The following is a 20,865-nucleotide window of genomic DNA, read 5'->3' as shown; positions in this document are numbered from 1 at the left end:
TGTGCGTGCACGCGCGCGCCGTACACGCTCTCACATGAAAGGGGTGCGCACACTGTGAAAGGGGGCGCGCGAACACTACCCACTGGGGTGTGCCACGAGTCAGGGGGTGAGGACTCCCGGCACGCCCCCATTTCCATGGAGATGGGCTGGGGAGCGGCCAGGCCAGAGACCCGGAGGCTGAGCTGCACGCGGCCTTCCCAGCTCTCTGTGTGACTGGACCAGATGGGCAGTCCGGCCCTGGTGCTTTCTATAACAAATAGATCAGCACAAGTAAATGTATATGAATAGAACAGCTTCTATTTAATACATACTTGCCGACTTCTAGGCTGCTCTCTCCGGGAGAGAGCAGCCAGGTCGGCTCAGCAGGGGGGCGGGCAGTGAGGTTACGTCCAGAGGGGGGCGGGCCAGAGGCGAGATGGGGCGTGGCAGAGGTGGGATGGGGCGTGGCTGTGGGATCGCGTCATGTAAGCCACGCCCCCACTGTGTAATGCCGCTATTACCGGCATTATACAGCAGGGGGCGTGGCTATGATGACGCGATTCAAGAAGAATCGCGTCATCTCCTGCCCGGGCCGCCCACTTTACTCACTAAGTGGGCGGCCAGGCAGAGAGGACCCCTGAAATCGGGAGACCTGCCTGCTCTTCCGGGGGGCCGGGAGGGTCACCCGATTTTTGGGAGCCTCCCGGCCATTCTGGGAGAGTAGGCAAGTATGATTTAATATCCGTTTTACACTGAGCTTTTGAAGCGGGTTATTGCTGGGTCTACCCAGGTCCCAGCTTGGTGTAAAAAGGTCCTTGAAAATAACCCAGGTCGAGTGACCAGGGAATCAGACCCTGGTTGCTACCAGGGGTAGACCCAGGTAAAGGTGAAGTATAAACAGCTCGTTCCAGGTTATCCAATCCGGGTTATGCTTAAATGCTGCTGATTGGCTGTGTGTGCAGAGGTCTGCTTTAAGGGAGGGGCCTGTGAATGAGTGACATGCAGGGCAGACCCGGGTTCAGTGTAATACCCCTTTCACATCGCAAAAATAACCCGGTATCGAGTCGACCCAGCATATTGCCGGGTCGACACAGGTCAGTGTGTGATGTGAAAGGGGCCTTGGAGAATTCCCGGGTAATAAGAAGAGTTATTCCCGGGTTGAATACAGGGTCAGTGGCAGTGTAAACGGGTTCCCGGGTCGATGCGACCCAGGACCCGTTTACTACATAGGGAGAGGCGGCGCGGAGATGAGCTCATCTCCCGGCGCCGCCTCCATCCCCGCTGTATATTGCCGGGTTGGTGACGCTGCTAGTGATGCGGCAGGGGCGGCGCTGGGAGATCACATGACCTCCCAGCGCTGCCCTGCCACATACTATGAACGGGAGCCGTGTCGAGGCTTAGGGAGACATTTACTAAGCACGGCTCCCGTTCACACTACACAGCTTATAGGCCCTACACACTGGCAGACATCAGTCAAAGATATGAACGATCTCGTTCATAAATGAACGAGATACCATTCATATCTTTGAGTGTGGAGGCTCCAGCGATGAACAATGGTCCCCCGTCGGCTGTACAGCAGGCCAATATGGACGATCTTGTCTATATTTGCCTGCACTTCAATGCAGCCAGGTGACGGGGGCAGCTCGGCGGCGGATCGGCCAATGTGTAGGGCCCATTACCGGGTTGAACACGTGTTCAACCCGGCAAGCTACCTGGGTAGGATTCCCGGATCACTTGATCCAGTAATTTCCAGGAAAAAACACGGGTAAATGCGCGCCCCCGCGCATTTACCCGTGTTTTAAAAGCTAGTGGAAAAGGGGTATAAATGACACCAAAACGCAGCTTAGGACATTTAGCCAAACATCTCCATCAAAGGCTAGATGGCTTAATATATACCAGTACTTTATTTCTGCTATTGGGTATGGTGCTTTATAGTACAGTGATTTCAGATGAGAGGAAAATTCCAGTAAAACCATTAGAATAATTAAAGCAGCCTCACATTAGGTGAAAATGTTCCGGATGCTACAAAAGACCACGCAGACATCGTAGAGCAAAGATATAACATTGTTCAGTAATAATTACACAAAGAGATGATTCACCGCTGCGCAGAAGGTGTAAAAGGGAACACGTTTGTTATCTACATGGAATATGGTCAATCACCCTTTGAGTATGTTTTGTTTTATAGCTTTCTGCCTAATGACCATTGCAAAGTAACCTTAATCACCAATTACCACTCAGCAAGTGGGGCCAGCTGTGTAGTGGATCCAGTTCTGCAACCACAGCAACAATAAGCTATAACCAGCACAGAAACGTCTCAGAACATTCACCCCGTTTATCCCGATCCTGCCCTGGCTTCACTTTATGTTCTACTGCACATAAAATCATTCATTGCAGCCTGTGCCGATATAAAATACAGATTTATCGCTGGGCCGAAGGGCCACAGGTGGACACAATTCTACACAAGGCATTCTCTGGGTTATGCAAGTTACCAGTCAGAAAAATACAAACATTTCATCGCAATTTACAATACAGCGATTTACGGCAAAACAGAAGAGGAGAGGAAACTGCGCGCTTGAGCTTACAATCTGAAAGGGACGTGTTGGAGGAGACAGAAGTTACATGTTACACACAAAATAAGCTTTGTGCTTAATAAACTCATTAATCATCCAATTAGAATGGTCATCTGGCTCAATTTCCAGTTATCCAAAACTGCTATTTACAGGTCCGGTGACAGATTTTTTTCATTTACAAGAGGACGTAAATTGGCAAGATAAACAATTCGACCTCTTATTTCTAAACTGTCAAAACTCAGACTGAATCATTCAATCTGAGTGCCTAAAGGGCCCTACACATTGGCCGATCCGCCACCGAGCTGCCCGACGGCGGATACGGCCGACGGGCGACCCGGCGGCGGAGGGGCAGTGACGGGGGGAGTGAAGTGCAGGCAAATATGGACGAGATCGTCCATATTGGCCTGCATGTACAGCCGACGGGGGACCAGCGATGTACGAGCGCGAGGCCGCGCATCGTTCATCGCTGGAGCCTCCACACTCAAAGATATGAACGGTATCTCGTTCATTTATGAACGGGATCGTTCATATCTTTGACTGATGTCGGCCAGTGTGTAGGGCCCATCAGAGCCAGATTAGTGACTAGTGTGACCACAGGAATTGGTGGTTAAACTGGAAAAGATTTAGGCACTGGCCACACAAACTGGCAAAGACTCCAGTATTAACCACACAAATTCATGGCTATGTTAGCGTTGGTCCTTGGCTTCACTTGCATGGATGTGTGTTATTGCTCAGCAGAACTAATTTTACATAAACAGTAGTGACAATACATTACTACCTAATCCAACACCAAAGGCTGCAAGAAACACGACCAGCAGCTCTAGGACACATATCAACTTGCATCGTACAGGAGTAGTTGTCTTAGGGCCTAATTCAGACCCGACTGCTGCTGTGCGTTTTTGCGCCGGCGCATGTCAGACAGCCGATGGCCATCTCAGCCCAGCGATCGCCTCTGCCTGATTGACAGGCAGCGTTGGCCCGGCGGCGTTTGGTCGCCATTTTAGGGGCGCGGTCCGGGCAAAGCAGGCATGCCCGGTCCATTCGGGGGATGGGCCGCTGTGGCTGCATGATGTTACACACAGCTGCTGCGACCCGGAGAGCGATGGGTAGCTCCCTGCCGCTGTGCGATGCTTTTGTAGTTGTGCGGAGAGGGTAGGGCCAGACATGTGGGGAGGACTACCCCTGTTCTGGGCGTCCCCCAGCACGTCTGAATAACTGATTGTCGCCATGCAAAATTTTGCACGGCTACGATCAGGTCAGCATTAGGTCCTTGGTGCGCCATCTACTGGACCGATGTGTAAACTGAAACGTAATGTGTCAAGATAACCTGCCCGATTAGTGATTGATACATAGATGGATTTTCATATGAAAAAGATCTTTTTGTATATATATATATATATATATATATATATATATATATATATATTTAATGTGTGTATTTATTCAGGGTGTGCAATATATGTATAGATTGTGTGTGTGTGTTATATATATATATATATATATATATATATATATATATATTTATTTAGTTATATTTATATTTATACATAGGTTACTTCGGACTTGAGGAGCCTGCACACTTCACGCGCCGAGTGTCAAGGGTCTGGTTTTTCTTTTATTGCTCCTCTCCCTGATGTCACATTGATATAAAGCATTACTCAGTTTCTTTCTAGGTCCCCAAGCTATACAATAGTGAAAACGCAATCCAAAGTCATCCAGTAGTTTTTGCAAGATGCTGAAATAACCAGAAAAACAGACAAAAATTCTGATTTTTTTTTTTTTCATCTCCATAGTTCATAAACAGTACCTAGAAATATTTTTCGAAAAATATTGCTATGTACAGACACGACCCTTACAGTTTTATTATATGTATAGTATAGAAGACTCCAGTACTAGGTAGTCAAGCCAAGAAGCTGACTCACAACCTGCATGTATGTGCCACTTTTGCCCGATGGGTATTTGGCAAATGCCCAAGATCTCGGAACCTTTTGGATTGCTTGCTATTTTGGGCCAACATGGAGAAACTGGTTGATCTGTGAGACAGACTCAGGACATCAAACATTGTGCACCTAATTATATACAGTATATATAAATTTCTCAGAGACTATAGAATCCAGCGCATCCAATCTTCAAAGGCAACCACAGTCGAAAGTGGGTGGCAGTACTGCAAGCTTTACATTTCCTTTTATGGATGGATTAAAACTACAAGTAAATAAACTGCTCAACAAAAGGAAAAACCCAACGACAGTGATAAAAATGATGTGCTTAGGAATTAGGTACGCCTTGATGGTCTTCTCCACGGAGCTTTCATAAAAGCTGACAAAGAATGAATTGAAAGAGCACAATTTTAGAATAAATCAGAATAACTGAATTAAAATGAGTGCACTTTCCGGCCCTACAGTGTTTCCTGGCACGAAGACTTCTCTATAAAGCAATTCCAGTGTTTGAATGTCCTTGTTATCAGAAATGGGAGACAAAGTGCCTATTACGTCTATTCTGTGGTAGGCGCCGATTGCTCAGGTCAAGCGCTTCGCTGCACTTTGTGTGTCCCATTATAATGGACCGTTGCCCTAACATTGAGAACTGTGGAGGACGGGCTTCAAATCTAGACTTCGGTAAATGACTCCTGTAACATTGCACCATTAGATACACCAAATGTGTGCCTAGTGATTCTGTGCCCTAAGAGATAACTAAAATGTTGCCTCACAGGACCGTGGCCTTGGGTTCAAATCCAATCAAGCTGTTATCTGTGGAGGGTTTTTACGTACACCCCATGGAACCTACGTAGGACACATTTGGGTCCTTGGAAAGATATTGCTCTGCATGTGGCCTCCATACTCCATTTGGACCTCCATGCCTAAATCGTACAATGGATAATCTGGCTCTGGCTTACCCAGTTTGCTCCTCTGTCTTCTTAGACAAATAATTGCAAAATTTAGTTTATTATAGACAGCTCTATATACTGAATGCAAAACACAACAAGAAACAAAGGGGGCAATTCTATTAGCGGCTTGGTCACAATGGGCCTTTCCGGTACAGCATGATTGCAGACATCGGTACTTTTTCCTTTCACTGCATTTGACTGTTTGCTATAGGACACACTTATCCTTTTTAGAAGCGTTAGTAAATCTACACCTTAATAATTTTTATTAGCATATGCCTATAAGTTGATAGGTGTGTAGTGGATGTGAACAAGGAGGTTAGTCCACATGTCCAAACCAGAGTAATTTTGATTAACGATAGCAGGATACATGTGATAGAAGATAAACAGCAGTCAATATGATAAGGTATCAATCTCCCTTAGGCTAAGTACTGTAAATCTGTACAGCACTGTGATGCTCTAATAACACAGTGACACGCTTTTATAGAGCCAAGTAAGCAACGTGCACCTGCAGTCTAATCAGCCTGACCATTAAGTCTGGTGACTCAGATATGAGATGATATTGAGGCTTAACAATCAAGCACAAAAATACCCAGTTAAGAGACAGCTTGTAGCGTTTATCCTTTTAACTACATGTCAACAATTTGTTGCTTTGACAGACCTCATCGCCACAGAAGATCCAACTGCAAAATGGCACTGTATCCATCCAGCAGCTACATCCATTACCATGTAACACATACAATGTGTATAAAATAAATATATAATACCAGCAATTAAGGGGATTTTTGATGTATTTTTTTTTTAATTGCCAACAAGCATACATGAACTACAGTATATGAAATGTATTTTCAATTTTGTTAGGCCATGAAGTTTTGGCCTCCACTGTTAACAGTCCCCATATACACAGCAAAAAAAAAAAAAAAAAGTACAAAAATCAAACCAGCTCTATTTGATGGGTGTGGTATGGCTGACAGGCGGTCAGGAGACCCCAGTCGGCATACCGACAGCGGGATCCCGGTGGGGGGGGCAAGTGCAACAAGTCCCTTGGGAGCCCGGTGGTGACCTGCGGTCAACACGGGTTCTATTCCCACTCTATGGGTGTCGTGGATACCCACAAGTGGAAATAGTCCCTGTTGGTCGGCATGGAGATTATTCGAATGCGAATGCACAATAAAGTCTGTGCCCCTGTAGTCCGCAGACTCTATTGCGCTGACGGGCGCCGGCTACAGAAGAGGGGACCCCGATGGAAGAGGATGGACACGGTCCTCCTCCTCTGTTAATGCACCCCTGAAATAGATATAGGGATTTCTGTCTATCAGGAACTATTACACTTGGTACTTGACTGAGTAAAAGCTCAATACTTTTGCTACTTGTGACAAAGTTATATCATGTCAGTATGATGCTACCATGAAAATATGGCAGCATGCAGTGAACACCTTCTGAATCAATTTTTAAACAAACTTCCCCACCTACCTGAACTTTTGAGGGATATCATCATGACCAAATACAGTCAGAAACAGGCAGGAGACCAAAACCAGTTTCTGCAGGAAATTTCACTTTCACATATAAGGTATAAATAATGCATTGTAGATGGATTTTTTTTTTTTTTTTAAGTATTTTAACGTACTAGGTCATTTCACTTTAAAAGTTAGAAAACTTTAAGTGCTGACACGGTACTTACAAAATCCAAAATTAGGTCAGTACTCGGTTACCTAAGATTCCAGTTTTGATTGATGGGACTACACGCTTGTTGCCTTAATTTAAGTAAATTGCTGCTAGCTGCCATCCGTAAGGCTGTATTGCCCTTGTATGCTTATTGATTTGCCCTTCTGGGAAATAAGCTTTGGTTGTTCCCTAGTATACTGTATGATATTGTCACTTAAACTCGCTTCTTTCAGTACTGCAGAGACAACCCAGGAGGATGTAATTAATTTTGTCGAAGATTTTTTTCTTTAACCAGCGGCGCCCTCATCGTCAAGCTGAAGCATGTCACTCTTTGTATGGAGCTAAATAAGTGGTGGCGTGAAGCAGGTAGTCTGAGTAATGTTAGGTAAGAGAAGTATGTAGGAGTTTATTACGTCAAGGCTCTTACGGCTAAAAAAACCCCCCAACAAGCGAACAGATAGACTTCACACAATGGGGGTGATGTAGCAATCCTTGGAGCGAGATAAAGTACCAATCAGCTCCTGTCAGTTTTCAAACATGACAATTAGAAGTAGTGTTCATTTAAGCACCCTACACCGGTCACAACCAGTGCAGTTTATCTTTCCTGCCTGGGGTGCCACTCTCTGCTCTGGTCTGTATCTCAGCACTGGTGTAGCCACTGAGAGTGACTACACCATATTCGGGGTACATGTCCCTGTTAAGATGATGTCATTCCCCATCTCTGCTCCCCTGCATTTGGTAGTGAACTCTGTAAAAAACAGTTAAAAGTTACTAGTATTATAACCTAAAAATGTTCCTTTATTAACCTGTGGTTGCTGCCTAGTGCAGGGGAGTTTAAGTTAGAATTTAGGGAATACAACAAACCTTCTAACGAAAACAAGTAAAGAAGCTGCCTTTATCAGCTTCTAGCGTTCATTTATAAAGTACGTGCTATAGAATGATAGCTATAATCTGATTGGTAGCTTGGGAAAACCTCTCATCCTGTCCCATTAAGAAGGTTTTATACATCTACCTTTGCAATCTGGCGGACCGCTATGCTATAGATAGCACCTATCCTTGTGTATCAATGCCTACTTCCTTATAGAGTGTAAGCTTGCGAGCAGGGCCTTCCTACCTCTATGTCTGTCTGTTATTACCCAGGTTTGTTTTATCACTGTTGTTTCCAATTGTAAATGGAATTTGCGGCACTATATAAGAAAGTATTAATACTTAAATAATAAATATTACTATTTTACCTCTTTGTGCAGTCTACAAGTTAACACATTTGTGTTTGCCAACTATTTCAGTACTTTCTGGAACTTACCGCAACCACAGTGATATCATACAATACCGCAACGCGCCTCCCAAAATCACAATTCAGAATCAGGGCACTGAGAGAAGGGAGCAGGGCCAACCAGAGCCGGTCTTAGGCATAGGCAAACTAGGCAAATGCCTATGGCATTTGATATGCTTCGGGGCACCAGCAGCTTCTGCTGATTAAAATGATATGCAGCATGCCTATATTCTGTGTGTGACTGTGGCTGTATCTGCATATGAAATGCTACGTTGCAGTGTATTCCTGGAAATCACTGTCATGTAGCATTTCATATGCAGATACAGCCGCAGTCACACACAGAATATAGGCATGCTGCATATCATTTTAATCAGCAGAAGCTGCTTGTGCGTCCTAACCACATAGTAATACAAATAAGATGCATTTTCATAAACAAAAGGCGCCCAACGTTAGCAGAGCTGCCAACTGACTCATGCCAGGCATCTCCTGCAGAACTAGCGGCGGTGCTAGGGGGCATCAGCCAAAATCTTGCCTAGGGCATCATATTGGTTAGGGCCGGCTCTGGGGCCAACAAGGGTTAAACTGCCTCCAACCACATCCTCTCCATGAAGGACAACCAAGCATTGCCGCATGGACCAGAGGCACACTGCCAGTGGAACATGTATCCCAACATTTTTTTCATTGGAGTTTCTATAATGGGTGCAATGTATGTGGTGCACACGGGCCCCTGGGTCCAGGGCGGCCACACCGCATACACTGCACCCATTTTAATACTTACCTTTCCGGTATCCATCGTCAGGTGCCGCGATCGTGGCGGTGGGACTGTCTCATTAAAATACAGATGCGTCCTTATTTTCTGTGGCTTTATCGCCTCAAACAGCCCGTCTTGGTATGCCAAATCCTGGGCGACTCTGCGCGGCGAGCGTCTGTCTCTTTCATAATGTGCATCTTATTGGTATAAATAAAACAACAACACTGCATTGCTAGTTTACACTGATCAATATGGTGCATGAGTGACATTTCCACATGCGTCTGAATCTGTATACGATGTAGCGCCCACGTTCCATTGGGCCTCACCTGTGACTTTGTACGTGTTTAATTCTAAGGGGTCTATTTACTAAGCCTTGGATATAGATAAAGTGGCTGGAGGTAAAGTACCAGCCAATCAGCTCCTAACTGCCATGACACAGGATGTGTTTGAAAAATGACAGTTAGGAGCTGATTGGTTGGTACTTTACCTCCAACCATTTTATCTCCATCCAAGACTTAGTAAATAGACCCCTAATTCCTGTGCGGTTAAAGTCGCAGCGCGGCGTCTCTAGTACACTGTGAGTGGTGCTTTGCTGCGTCTGTGATGTAAATAGCACACAAAATGTAAAGACAAAAGACGGTGCATCTCCTGGAGTATATCAGTTGCGCTGGGCGTCTCGCTCTATATGGCCAGGGCCGGGGCTAGGGTGTTCGGCGCCCTCCTGCAAACTATAAAATTGCGCCCTTCCTCCCTTAACTCTTAAAGGTCAATATGCGTCACAAAAGAGGGGTGTGGTCTCACATGGAAGGTGTACGGACACACAATAGCACCTCACAATAGTACCTCCAATTCAAATCACGCCACACTGTAGCACAATCTTATTCGATTTTTAATGCACATAGGGGGTAATTCCAAGTTGATCGCAGCAGCAAATTTTTTAGCAGTTGGGCAAAACCATGGCCCTCATTCCGAGTCGTTCGCTCGGTAATTTTCATCGCATCGCAGAGAAATTCCGCTTAGTACGCATGCGCAATATTCGCACTGCGATTGCGCCAAGTAATTTTACAATGAAGATAGTATTTTTACTCACGGCTTTTTCTTCGCTCCGGCGAACGTAGTGTGATTGATGGAAATGGGTGTTACTGGGCGGAAACACGGCGTTTTAGGGGCGTGTGGATAAAAACGCTACCGTTTCCGGAAAAAACGCAGGAGTGGCCGGAGAAACGGGGGAGTGTCTGAGCGAACGCTGGGTGTGTTTGTGACGTCAAACCAGGAACGACAAGCACTGAACTGACCGCAGATGCCAAGTCTGAAGCTACTCTGAAACTGCTAAGTAGTTTGTAATCGCAATATTGCGAATACATCGGTCGCAATTTTAAGAAGCTAAGATTCACTCCCAGTAGGCGTAGGCTTAGCGTGAGCAACTCTGCTAAATTCGCCTTGCGAGCGATCAACTCGGAATGAGGGCCCATGTGCACTGCAGGGGAGGCAGATATAACATGTGCAGAGAGAATTAGATTTGGGTGGGTTATTTTGTTTCTGTGCAGGGTAAATACTGGCTGCTTTATTTTTACACTGCAAATTAGATTGCAGATTGAACACACCCCACCCAAATCTAACTCTCTCTGCACATGTTACATCTGCCTCCCCTGCAGTGCACATGGTTTTGCCCAACTGCTAACAAAATTCCTGCTGCGATCAACTTGGAATTACCCCCATAGTCCCCATTATTCATATTACACAACACATAGTAGTGTCCCATATACTTAAGTCCAGCATTGCCTGGAGTTTTTTTTTAGCTATTATTTTTTTCTTCTCTCGTTTTCCTCCACTCTCTCGGCAACCCCTTTCCCCTTCTTAATCCCGCTAAATTGGGAGTTACAGGGAGGGCGAGGGCAGGGACGCTGAGGGGGAGTTACAGGGAGGGTGAGGGTAGGGACGCTGACAGGGAGTTGGATGGAGTGTGAACTGTGAGGAGCACTGAGGGGGAAGTTACAGGGAGAGTGAGGGCAAGTGTACTGAGGGGGGGTAACAGGGAGGGTGAGGACAGGGACACTGACAGGGGAGTTGGTGGGTAAGGGCTGGGACGCTGAGGGGGTAGTTACAGGAATGAGGAGGGTAGGGATGCCGAGGGAGAAGCTACAGGGAGGTGTCGGCAACGCAGAAGTGCTGGGGCCAATGGGCAGGATGGGAAGTGGGCTGTGATAAAGTGGTGGGAGGGGGAACACTGGGTTGAATGAGGATCACTAAGACTGGACTGGCTGGGGGTTTCAGGTGGGGGGGGGGGGTGTCAGTGAGATGGTGGGCACACATGGGATTACCCTGCTTGCTATGCAGTTTTAAACTTTGTCTATGCATGCTGGAGTTCTGTTAAATGTCAGTCACACTATTTTCTACAATTTTTGCAGCCATCAGGCAGTGATAATTAGTATGTAAATAATAAACTCTATATAAGTAAATGTGGTGAACTGGTTCCTTACAGAACGGCGCCATGCCACCTCAGGTGACCTGTTCTTTTCTTAGTTGTTAGCTGTCCCCTGCAAATGCAAACTGGAGTGCTGGTGGGTGGTGGGGATTTCTGCTTGTCCTCTTGTTTGTCCCGAACAGAGTCTCATCTTGGCACCTGGATCCCGGTGTGCATGTACAGTGCACACACCTGCATGGTACCATGGTAGCCCTCTCTGTGCTCTGCGCAATTGCGAGACTTCCGGGTCGGGGGGAGCAAGTGCGCTGAATCCAACTATGCCGTCGGGCATTCCGCAGGTGGGCGGGGTCTGATGGAGTGTGCACTATGGATGCTAAACTGTCATGTAAGAACTGCCCCGTAGACACAAAGCCCTGGCTTCAACTCGACCCCAAGCGGGCAGACAGGGATGTGAGTGATGTCATATCTCTGTGCCGGACAGTGAGGCTCCGTCTGTGAGGAGGCAGGGAGGGGGAGCCACTCTTCCTGCTACCAGCGCCGCTACTGTCTGTCAGAGTGACAGGCGCTGGCAGCCGGCAGCAATAGCGCACACCAGAAAGGTCGCAGAGCGGGGAGAGCGCCTCTCCGACCCAGCGCCTCCCTGCTTTGCAGGACCTTGCTGAGCGGTCAGCGCCGGGCCTGTATATGGCGTATAGATGCTAGATGTACGAGGACAGATCTGTAGGGGTGGCTGGTGGACTTTTGATTTTGCATATGATAAATGGTTTTCCATCCAATCAGCTCCCAACTGTCATTTTTCAAACACATGACAGTTAGGATCTGAACACGACAGTTGGGAGCTGATTGGCTGGAGCACCATTCATCATACGCAATGAGTTTTATCACTCACGAGTTTTATCACTCGTTGATAAATGAGCCCCTTAGCTTTATTCTCTAGTTTATATAACCCACTGATCTTCACCCACATCCCCAACTCTTATAGAAGCTCGGTGGGACATAAAGCAGAGGATAACAGCTCGTGGCCGCATTTATATGCTTGTTAGGCCGTCTGTTCCCAATCGCTGGTCATTATAATATAAAGAAAGTACATTTCTCCCTAAGAATTGTAACAAGTGCTTTTCTGCTCAATACCTGAAAGACCAGCGTAATATGCCTTGAAATTGTTTGTCCTTTATCAGTGCCTTTTACATGAAGAGATGTGGCCTTTATTCAGTATATCCATGAATAAGAATCAAGCAGGCAATCTGGAGAATTAGAGTTTTTCTTCATCTGAGGGAAATTACTTTGCCAGGGGCCGCTCACATACCTACAATCCGTCTAGTTAACACAAAGCTGTGCTGATAGCTCTGCCCTCGACCTTCCGCGGCCTGCCAATCACTACATTACAATAGGAAACTAATCACACACTTCAGAGCTGCGACAGGAGAATAATACGCCATTAAATTCAGTAATCCCCGGCCCCGCAATTCAACAGTATGTGCTGTGTTACACAGAGAGCCCCTCAGAGTCTGGCATAATTATGTGTACCGAAAGGAAGAACATAGGCTGTAATAGTCACTCTTACATAAATATGTATTATTCCCACTAGATGTGCAGAACAGGGCTTCACTTGGGGGGGAGGGGGGGGCGGAGCGTGGGCGGCTCCCGGCAACGTTTTTCAAAATGGGGGCGTTGCACCCTTTTTTAAAGGAGTGAAGGGTTCAGGGCTTGCGTCGTTGGATGCAGACTTCCCGGACCTCTGTGTCCGAATCCTATGGCCAGCCTGAGTAAGCTCCAGCTCTCCTGCCACAGAGATCACTGTCTCAGGCACATAGGGGGTTATTCAGAGTTGTTAGCAAACCAAAAAAGTTAGCAATTGGGCAAAACCATGTGCACCGCAGAGGGGGTGGGGAGGGGTTTGCAGTTATAACATGTGCGGAGAGAGTAAAGCCCAGTACCCACGGGCCGATGCAGGAGAGATGTGTGCTGAGCGAACCGCTCAGCACACATCTCTCCTGCCGCTCAGCACAGCGCGATCTGTGCTGAGCGTGCGGGGGGAGACAGGGGGCCGCTCATTTCACCCAGCGGGTGAAGTGAGCGACCCGCTAGATTGGCCTGCATGCAGGCCAATCTAGCAGCAGCGATAGCGATGTGCGTGGCCGTGCATCCAGAGCCGGCCTTAGCTATAGGCAGGCTAGGCATTTGCCTAGGGCATCCAAGCATGTCTAGGGGCATCCAAGCATGTCCCTGTAGTATCTCATGCTGGGAGGGACAGTCCGCAAACTAACTGTTACTTTCCAAATGTATTCAATCAGTACTTGTATACACTGCTGTTTACATGTGTAAAAAAAATGCACACTGTGCCTTAAACTTCCTCTGACATACTTGAATGCCCCTGACTTGTGAGACCTCAGACAGACAGCAGAAGCCAAGTAAATGCAATTCCTGGACCTGTGACATTTTCACTGACTATATAAGGTTATTACTGGATGGCTTCTATAACACGTGTATTTTGGAAGACTGCTTCACAGAAACCTGACATCACCTACACTGCTTGTGCACATAGGGGAGGGGGACCCTGTTATCCTGTGTCCCTTATCCCTGTGCAATTCCCAGGTGTCTGCAGGGACATAACATGGGCAGTGTTCTCCCCACACTTTATTTCCTAGTCAGTCCATGCCGTAAAATTCCCCTGCCACCCAGCACTGTAACGTGGTCAGTAAGTTGCTTTGTGCTTTTCTATATGAAACATCAGTGCAGCATGACTTTCAGACACATCAGACTGGAGGGCAGAGCATATCACTCCCACAGTATAAAGTAAAGGGCATGCAGTAACAGACACCAGCAAACACACTGAATAGTGAAGAGAATGGACAGTCTCTACACGTTTGATACTGGTCTTTTTGTATAACCAGCAAGTGTGGCAGTATCTGTGGCAGTATATGTGTATTATGGGCATTACTAATGTGGGGCATATGTGTAAGGTGCATTACTGTGTGGCATTATGTGTATTATGGGCATTACTAATGTGGGGCATATGTGTAAGGTGCATTACTGTGTGGCATTATGTGTATTATGGGCATTACTAATGTGGGGCATATGTGTAAGGTGCATTACTGTGTGGCATTATGTGTATTATGGGCATTACTAATGTGGGGCATATGTGTAAGGTTCCTTTACTGTGTGGAATTATATGTATTATGGTCATTACTGTGTGGCATTGTGCAGAGTTGAACTGGCCCACAGGGTAACCCCCCGGTGGGCCCCACTACCTGAGCGTTGCAGGTACAGATGCAGAACTAGCGGCGGAGCTAGGGGGCACCAGACAAAATTTTGCCTAGGGCATCAAATTGGCTAGGGCCGGCTCTGCGTGCATCGCTATCGCCAAGGGGGCTACACACGGAGCGATCATGCTGATATTCTAAGCAATCTAGTCAGATTGCTTAGAATATCGCTCCGTGAGTACCCCCCTTTAGATTTGGATGGGGTGTATTCAAACTGAAAATCGACTGTGAATTGCAGTGTAAAAATAAAGCAGCCAGTATTTACCCTGCACAGAAACAAAATAACCCACCCAAATCTAACTCTCTCTGCACATGTTATATCTGCCTCCCCTGCAGTGCACATGGTTTTGCTCATTAGAGAAAGATTTGCTTTTGCGATCAGGTCTGGATTAGGCCCCAAGAGGGACAAACAGAGGAGAGAACTAAAGAAATTGCTTTGTGTGTAAATCGGGATCCGGTCTCTAGGTCGACAGTAACTAGGTCGACCACTATTGGTCGACATGTTCTAGGTCGACAGGTCAAAAGGTCGACGTGAGTTTTACGATTTTTTCTTTTTTTTTCAACCTTTTCATACTTAACGATCCACGTGGACTACAATTGCAACGGTAATCTGTGCCAAGCGAAGCGGTAGCGGAGCGAGGCACCTTGCCCGAAGTTCGCTCGCCATGCGAGGGGACACGGTGCACTAAATGGGGTTCCCGGTCACTCTACAAAGAAAACGACACCAAAAAAACATTAAAAAACTCATGTCAACCTTTTGACCGGTCAACCTAGAACATGTCGACCTAGAGACCCTGTCGACCTAGAAACCCTGTCAACCTAGTTACTGTCGACCAATAGTGGTCGACCTAGACACTGCCAACCTAGTTACTATCTACCTTCCATACCATACCCGTGTAAATCGTTCACTATTGTTGGTACTCATATTCACAATACTGTTAAGGATTTATATTTCAACACTGACGGTGCAGGCTTCTACTACTATTGGATGTTCTCTGAGGCTTTTATTACAGATGTATTAACCTGGAGACGGCATAAAGAAGTGACAAATCAGTCATAAGTGCAAGGTGATAAACGCACCAGCCAATCAGCTCCTAACTGTTAATTTACATATTGGAGCTAATTGGCTGCTGCCTTTATCACCTTGCATTTATCACCGCTTTATCACTTCTTTATGTCTTCTCCAGGTTAATACATCTGCCCCATTACTTTAGAAAAGATTTAGTAACATCTTATACTTGGTTGTAGCACTTTTTACACAATCTTTTATAAGAATATATATTTTCAATATGACGAATGGCTTTAGGCAGTAATGAAAATATCAGAAATGTGGAAACAATGAGCAGCTAGTCTGTCCCGGACACCGCCGCAGATAGAGCAGCATTCACTGCACACTCTGTACCAGCAGCCTCGGGCACTGTGTAACACTGCACGCAATCTATTTCCGCGCTTCTCAGTATGTACCCCCTGCTTCATTTATTAGCACAGTTAAGAACTGCGAGCAGGGAGTAACATGGAAATTATTACCCAAGTGACAGAACTTAAAATGCAGCGTACGGCTATGCCTAGTGCCTGGAAAACAGATAGCTGGCACAGCTCCCAATCTCTGGTAATTACCATCCTCGGTCATTCTCAGTCAAGACAACTCAACTTTCCGAAGACATAATTGTGCTCCTGCTATCTCCAGTCCAGAAAGTGTTCTCCAACACTGAAATGGTTCAGGTCCAAAATCATTTGCCAAAGATGTGTAAATAAAAAAAGACAAAAGAAAAAAATATATATTTTTTTCCCCCCTATAGATTTGGAGCAATTATTTCTCTATATAGCAGAATATCAAGATGTTCTCCAGTTTGAATTGTTAGAGGAGAAGGGCTTCTCTTGATAAACAGGACGAGAGAGTATACTGGCGCCGGCTGAATTTCAAATAATGAACGGATGCAAATTGATCAATAAAAAATTATTCATGCATTTATTAAAATTAGACTAAAAATGATTACAACAAATCTAATCGTCAGAAGGGTAATAAAATAGATAAGGGATTGAGAGTCTCTCAGATTAACATGTGACCACTTCTATCTCCACTTAGGCAATATGCACTTGTTTTCTGGCTAGGACCCGGTCCTCCAAAGTGTCCTCAGTAAATTTTGGATATGGATATTACCATGGTCTCAGGAAGAAGTCCCCTTGATTCTCAATTGCAGATCGAGGTCCAATGGCAGCAGGGGAATGTCCAGAGATTCCAAATAGGCAGCTCCTGAGGAAGCTGATGGTGACCAAAACCAGCGAAACGCGTTGAGCCCCCTCTCCTCCTGATCACGGGCACTGCACCTGCCATTCTTAATCATCTGGCAATTATTGGACCTACAAACTCCCATAGGATCCTCACTAGTGCTGCCTATTTGTAATCTCTAGACATTCCCCTGCTGCCATTGGACCTCGATCTGCAATTGAGAACCAAGGGGACTTCTTCCTGAGACCATGGTAATATCCATATCCAAAATTTACTGAGGACACTTTGGAGGACTGAGTCCTAGCCAGAAAACAAGTGCATATTGCCTAAGTGGAGATAGAAGTGGTCACATGTTAATTTGAGAGACTCTCAATCCCTTATCTATTTTATTACCCTTCTGACAATTAGATTTGTTGTAATCATTTTTAGTCTAATTTTAATAAATGCATGAATAATTTTTTATTGATAAATTTGCATCCGTTCATTATTTGAAATTCAGCCGGCGCCAGTATACTCTCTCGTCCTGTATTCACTTTCTTAGGGACTAACCATCCCTATACAGGCTGCCGTTGACAGCGCACTCACCTATTGTTCTCTTGATAAACAGGCAGATAGGGACTGACATTTAGGTAGGGATGGCCATTGGTGTGGTTACCATAGATGATGAAATGGCAAGTGACCATAGATGGTTGCAAACTATGCAATGGATGACCATTGATGCTTTCACCAACCGATAGTCATCCGTGTTCTTGCACTGACTGGCCTGTTGGCCAAACAGAACCTGGAGGAAGGGCTTCGCGGGTGTCAGAGGGTGGAGCTATGATCCATGTCCTGGCACAGAAAGAAAGAAAAGAAAAAAAGAAGCATTGAGGGGATTTGTACCTTCGATGGCAGGAAACCATCTGGTTCTACCCCATCAATGGCAAAAGTATTCTCCATTGGCCATAAACCATCAACTATTTGGAATCATCAATGGTTAATGGTCATCCCTACATCTGGAAATACTTGCTTTACAAAAATGCACATTGTGGATCGGTGGATTCAGACACGGGAGCAGGATTGGTCATGTCAGAGCAGGACAGCGGGCATGCCTACATCATAATGAGAGCATGGTTGCACTCGTTGAACTGTCCTGTGTAAATCGGGATCATTTGGAAGTATGACAGCATGATGTTGGAGATGTTTCAGCTGTCTGGAGTGTCTATGATGAGTGCGCGGTGTGCGATGTCTAACCAGCACCCATTATAATGTCTCACCCAGTAGGCGCCAGTATAATACTTCCGAAGAAATCACTGGAAAGGTAAGCAATGAAATATAAGAATGAAAGAACATCACTGAACACAAGGGTGAAGAAACGGTGGAACCACATTATCCCAAAACTTCCCAATGTTCCTCATCTAACAACGGCACTATATAAATTACAGAGGCAGCTTGGATTATGGCCTATACAGCAATTTGCCCGTCATTGGGTCAGTCATAAAACATTGTGAAACAGGCTGTTCTTTTTTTAAACCCACGTTCAGTGCTAAGTTTCAGAGAGGTTCCCACAGTAGTTGTGTGTTAGGATGACAAATATCAGGTCCACATGCATCACGTCGATAGAAAAAAGTTGACAAGTTCAGCATTTATCATGTCTTCATGGACTTAACAGAATGCCGACATAGTACATTCACCCCTAAAGCTTCTAAAAATAAAACGTGATATTGTTATATAGCAACCAATCAGATTCTGACATTTTGCTAGTGCATCCTAGAAAATGATAAATATAATCTGATTGGTTGCTATGGGCAACATCACCACTTTTCAATTTTAGAAGCTTTAGTAAATATTCCCCATAATATCCCAGGAGATATTTACCTGTTCCGACTTCAGCGGCTCCAGAATCTTCTTCTGCGTCCCAGCGGTCATGTGACCGGTGGTCATGTGATCACTACTTCCAGCAGTACTTTGCCAGGCAGGGGTTCAGGTGATCCCTTAACTTTAACCCTAATTATTAGCCCTAACCCTCTACCAGAGCCCAAATCTTACTTCCCCTACCACCGCTCAGCCCAACCCTTACTGACCGGCAGCACCTACCCCTAACTGTCAGCATTCTGAGAATGTCGACATTTCACATGGCGACATTGTGAACATGTTGATGATCTGATCATGTCGACTTGGTGCCTGTCGGTATGTTGAAACATGTCGACATTCTAGTGTCAACATGACATATGCCGACATGGTCACTGTGAACCATGTGACTGGATCCTCAGTACTCTGCCCAGAAACGTGCATACATTCATCCCTCCTGTGACTACAGTCCTATTTACACTCCAAGGGGTGTATTTACAAAAATTGTATATACATTAGCATGAATTGGCCAGTGAATTAACATTTTCAGGCATTAAAGCAAGCTGTCATCTTCTCAGCCAAGTGTCCAGGGCTGGATTACAGGAGGGGCGACAGGGGCGGTCCTCCCAAGGCCCCCATACACAGTCCCCCAGAATTGGCCACTAATACATTCACAGCCGGAGCACAGCATTTAGCTGTGACTCCGTTCCCCCTCCTCTTCGTTGGCTCAGCGGTTCCTTAATAGCAGCCACCGAGGAGCTCCTCAGTACACATATGGTCTCACAGGATAGTGAAATCCCATGAGACACTGTCCTAGAGCCACCCACCACAGGAGAAGGACTCAGAAGGAGGTTCAGCGCGCTCTCCCGGCGGCTCCCTGCTCTCACAGCCCAGGCTGCTGAACCGTCTCTGGCTGATGGAAGTTTGGACCCGACAAGTAACTTGTGTGCATGCTGTGTGCTGTGTGTTTCACCCACTGCCCCAATGTACCTCACTATTACTGTATGTAGGACCAGAGTAGTTGCATCGCACACTGCGCAGGTGGGGGGGGGGGGGGGGGGGGGGTCGCATCAGTGTTATTAGTGGGGGCCCACAACTTTGTTGCCCCTGGGCCTTTACAAACCTTAATCTGGCCCTGCAAGTGTCTTATTTTCATTCACTTGTCGTTTATTTTCCTGGTTTTTGTTGGTAAATTTTATTAGTTACATTTTAAAATAAAAAATTCCTTTTAAAAAAGCAGGATACCTGTCCACCGACTGTGTTTATATTATACTGTATCTTCTATTCACAGGATGCGGTTATGTGACCGTCGCTAGGCCATCTAAAAGCCGGGATCCCAGCGTCGGTATGGTGACCGGCGATTGGTCCCCCCAACCCAACCCCTAGTCACAACATACTCTTAAACAAGAGAATTCACTTTACTCTTCGTTCACTAGACAATTCAGCCTGTCACTCCTGTATGGCAGATGTGTGTGTCCAGTTCCATCGTCCAATCACGTTGGGAGGCAAAAAAAAAGAAGAAAAAAAAGGAATGTAATTTATTTTGTTATTCTTCATTAAAGATACACTTAAAAAAAAAAAAACTCACATGATTGATTGCTTACTCCTCCCGTACATTGGGGGTCATTCTGACCCGATCGCTCGCTGCAGTTTGTCGCAGCGATCGGGTCGGAACTGCGCATGCGCCGGCGCATGGCAGTTGTCAGTGCCCAGCGATCGCCTCTGAGACAGAGGCGGTCGCTGGGCGGGAGGGGGCTGAACGGCAGCGTTAAACCGCCATTTAGTAGGTGCGGTCCGGCCAATGCAGGCGTGGCCAGACCGTTGGGGGGGGGGGGCATAGCGGCTGCGTGACTTCCTACGGCAGCGACGCGCAACTCCCAGCCAGCCGTAGGAGCTGCACTGGCCGGGAGTTACTCCACAGATACGAAGGCATCGCCTCTGTGCGATGCTTTTGTATTTGTGCGGGGGGGCAGCACTGATATGCGGGGGCGTCCCCCC

General features: G+C 46.2%; 1 protein-coding gene across 2 annotated transcripts in view; it reads right to left on the bottom strand.

Moving 5' to 3' along the window:
• The window catches only part of KCNIP2 (potassium voltage-gated channel interacting protein 2), a 652,480-nt gene that overhangs the window by 610,578 nt on the left and 21,037 nt on the right, over positions 1-20,865 (bottom strand). The gene's annotated exons all lie outside the window — the stretch shown is intronic.

Source organism: Pseudophryne corroboree, chromosome 3 (assembly GCF_028390025.1).
Source record: "Pseudophryne corroboree isolate aPseCor3 chromosome 3, aPseCor3.hap2, whole genome shotgun sequence".
In the NCBI taxonomy this organism is placed as follows: Eukaryota; Metazoa; Chordata; class Amphibia; order Anura; family Myobatrachidae; genus Pseudophryne; species Pseudophryne corroboree.
Note: the sequence above shows the minus strand (reverse complement) of the source record. Positions and strands in the feature narration are given on the sequence as shown.